We start from the raw sequence: 3,960 nt of genomic DNA, 5'->3' as shown, positions 1-3,960 counted from the left end.
TCTCTTCACTGTCTAGCATGATGATGCCAATCGGCCCAGTGTTAAGAATCTGGTGTTTTCTTGGTGTTGAACTTCAATACATAATTAAGGCTGCAATCTTTGACCTTCTGCAGCAAGTGCTTCAGGTCTTCCTCAGTTTCAGCAAGGTTGTGTCATCTGCATGACACAGGCTGTTTATGAGTCTTCCTGCAATCCTGATGCCACATTCTTCCTCATAGAGCCCATACTCCTGGATGATATATTTTTCCATATAGACTAAAAATATATGGATATAAGATGCATCTCTGCCACACATCCTTCCCAATTTTGAATACACCTTTCTGTAAAGGACTTCAAATCAAACTCCTTGCCTTTTCATTGAGCATAATTGACAGTGATCATCTATTGGGTTATGCAAGCTGAAAATCTTTATAGAAGAAGACTGTATTACTTTTCCTTGAGAAGCAGCAGAGTCAGCCCAATGTCCTTTCAGATAGCGGCATAAGAAGGAAGATAATAAACCATTATTAATATGCTGATGAATTGAAAAATTAAAGTCTACAGAAATGTATGGAAAATTGAGAGAAGAAACACATTTAACCTATATCTGTTTACAGATATTTCTTTCAACTTGTCCTATTGTCTAATTTCTGAAATAGTAGAAGTAGGTCTTTTAAAATATCTTCATTAATTGAATCAATGAAAATACTGGTACTTCATTTATTGAATAGTGAAGCTTAAAATGGTGTTCTCCCACCAAGAATTGGTACTCAGGGATAACTTCTCCCACTCAATATCTCTGGGAATAGAACTAAAACATCTAAGGGTTTGAAAATCCTTTTTCCAGAAAGTCTGACAGTATCATATAAAAATATGTTGCAATCAGTTGCCGAGTCAGATGTTAGTTTAATGTCAGCAATTTTCTTTCTGAAACCAATTTTGCACTAAGTTTCAGGAAGAAATATTGAAGGGAGACTTGGTGCCCTTTGTGCCTGGAAAATTTATATTTGCTATGATAAAATAGTGCAATTCTCCTCTCATGGGATCTTGGGAAGGAATAAGAAGAAATGAAATACAATATAAAATAATATTCCATTTGAATTGTCTTGAAAACTTTTTTAAAATTTAAATTAAAAATAATCTATTTAGACAGTTCTATTCATAAGGTCACTAGGAGTCATGATCGACTCGACAGCAATCAACAACAAAAACAACACTAATATACAAATAGTCAATACATGGTACAACAGTTTAGGAGAAGTAGGTAAATTGATAGACAATTCCTTTGTGTGTGTGTGTTTGTTTTTTTTTTATCTTTTGGTAAAGAAAATCAACTTTAATTAGTTTCTTTGTGAACTTTTGAAAACCATATATATTAGACATAGCTAAGAATTTATAAAAACTTTTTTTATATCCTTAATTATATTTTAAGCAAGACAACTTGAATCTCTGTCTTAAATTATCAGCAAGATTTTTTTAATAAAAAGAAGTAATTTATCATTGTTGTGGTTAGGCCATCAAATTGAGGATGACTCACACCAACCTTATTAAAAAACAAACAAAAAAACAACCCAAGAAACAAACAAACCAGCAGATCTGAATCCGATCCTATCCTATGGCGTTATCATCATCTCTGATACACTTAAGATCATTGCTGCAGTTACTGTGTCAGTCCATCTTGTTGAGGATCTTTCTCTCTTTCTCTGACCTTCCACCTTTTCAAGTATGATGTCTCTTACCAAGAAGACAGAGTTGTGGGGTGTATAGTACAATTGTGATTAATTTTATAAAACACATACAGGATTCTGAAGAAAATTACTCAAAACCAACTGGAACAAGATGCCAACATGTAACACCCAGATGTGCAGGCTGGATTTAGAAGAGGTCGTGGTACTAGGGATATTATATTTAATGTTAGATGGATCTTGGCAGAAAGCAGAAAGCATCAGAGGAATGACTATCTGTGGTTAAATGACTATGCAAAGGTTTTTGACTATGTGGACCACAAAAAACTATGGCTGACTTAGAAGATGATAATCCCAGAACATTTGATTGTGCTTATACGAAACCTATGTTTGGACCAAGAGGCAGTCATCAGAAAAGAGCAAGAAGACACTGTATACGGTTCAAAACTCGAAGGGGGTCTGCCAGGAATGTATTCTGTCTCCATACCTTTTCAATCTGTATGAAGAACAGATCATCCAGGACTCTGGGCTGTATAAGGAGGAATGTGGCAACAGGATTAGTGGAAGAGTTATCAACAACCTGCATTATGCTGATAACACAACCCTGCTTGCTCAAACTGAGGAGGACCTGAAGCTCTTGCTTCAGAGGGTCAAAGACTGAAACCTTCTATGCAGATTGAAGCTCAACATCAAGAAAACAAAGATTCTCACCACTGGGCCAATTGGAAGCATCAGTATAGATGGTGAGAGATTGAGACAACTAAAAGTTTTCATTTGCTTGGCTCTACAGTCAACACTCTTGGTACCAGCAGCCAGGAAATCAAGAAATGAATTGCATTGGGAAAGTTGGCTGTCATGGACTTTTCCAGAGTATTGAAGAGCAACAATGTCAAGCGGGACACAAAGTTGTGTCTGATCCAAGCTATAGTTTTTGCAATTGTGTGCTATGCATTGGAGAGCTGGACAATGACTAGGGATGACAGAAAGAGAATTGATGCCTTTGAGCTGTGATGCTGGAGAGAGCATTGACTATACCATGGACTTCCAGGAGAGCAAACAGGTTTATCCTGGAGAGGGTGACGTGAGATTACTTCTTGGAGTCAAGGATTCTGGAGTCTGACATAGTCAGGACATGTTGTAAGGAAGGACCAGTTCTTGGAGAGGGACATCAAGTTTGGGAGAGTGGAGAGACAGCGCAGGAGAGGAAGACCCTCGATGAGAGGGATTGGTTCAGTGATCAGGGCGGCAGGAGTAGGTGTGTTGGAGACAGTGAGGTTGGCACAGAACAGAGCAGGATTTAGGGCTTTTGTATGTAGGATTGCTATGAGTTGCAAGAGACTTGACAACACATAATAACAACAAAAAACCCAGTATGAATTACATTTCATCATTAAGAAAAAAATCCTCATCACTGGACTAATACACAATATCAAAATAGATGAAAAAGAAGAGACGGGTATGCTGGCTGTTTGCACTTCCTGAGACTCGGGGAGGAAGATATCCCAGGTAGCACTCCTGGCACCTTGCCTCTTCCCTGGGCCTTTGTCTGCTCAGATGGTCACAACCCCCTTTTAACCAGTTGCAGGAACTGCCCTCTCCTAACCAACTTCAGACAGGTAAATTAGCCTCTAGCATCTACTGAAACTTAGAGAGAAAAATATACCAGGCAGCACTCCTGGCACTTTTCAGCTGCCATTTCTCTTTGTCAGTTTATGGAGGAACAGACCCCTTTAAGAAGCTCCAGGAGATGATATAAGTAAGACAGCACTACCACCTACTGAGACTTGGGGTGGAAAATATCCTGGGAAACAACCCTGAGGATTTCCCTACTCCTGAGGGTAATTATGTTCTACCATCTCATTACAGGGCAGGACAGAATAGTGAGACCACCAAGCTGGGCCGAGTGAGAGGCTCTAACTTCCTGGCCCTCAAAGGACAACTGGATGAACAGCTTGCCACAATAAATGGGGAACAAAACTACTAAAGAAGTCCAATGGGGAAAAAGCCCATTGGGAAACTGAACTGGGGCAACACTTAATATCTCCAATTATGTCAATGATATTATAAAGATAAGTCACTAAAAATAACTTACATGGACACAACATAAAAGCCTCACAGATACCACATATACAAAGAAGAATTTCACATAATATCAAAGAAGTAGGAGGCAAGATTAAACATTACAATAGCACAAAATAGGTCTTCTTCTAAAATAGCAGATCAGTTTGAAGACCCAGTAAATACCCTTGAGACAGAAAGGTAGAAGAAATACACGGATGTGGAGTTACATGAGCAA

This window comes from Elephantulus edwardii, unplaced genomic scaffold (genome assembly GCF_000299155.1).
Source record: "Elephantulus edwardii isolate Elephantulus edwardi_28Jun2011 unplaced genomic scaffold, EleEdw1.0 scaffold00159, whole genome shotgun sequence".
Classification (NCBI taxonomy): domain Eukaryota; kingdom Metazoa; phylum Chordata; class Mammalia; order Macroscelidea; family Macroscelididae; genus Elephantulus; species Elephantulus edwardii.
The sequence above is the reverse complement of the archived record's forward strand: the minus strand, read 5'-3'. Positions refer to the sequence as shown.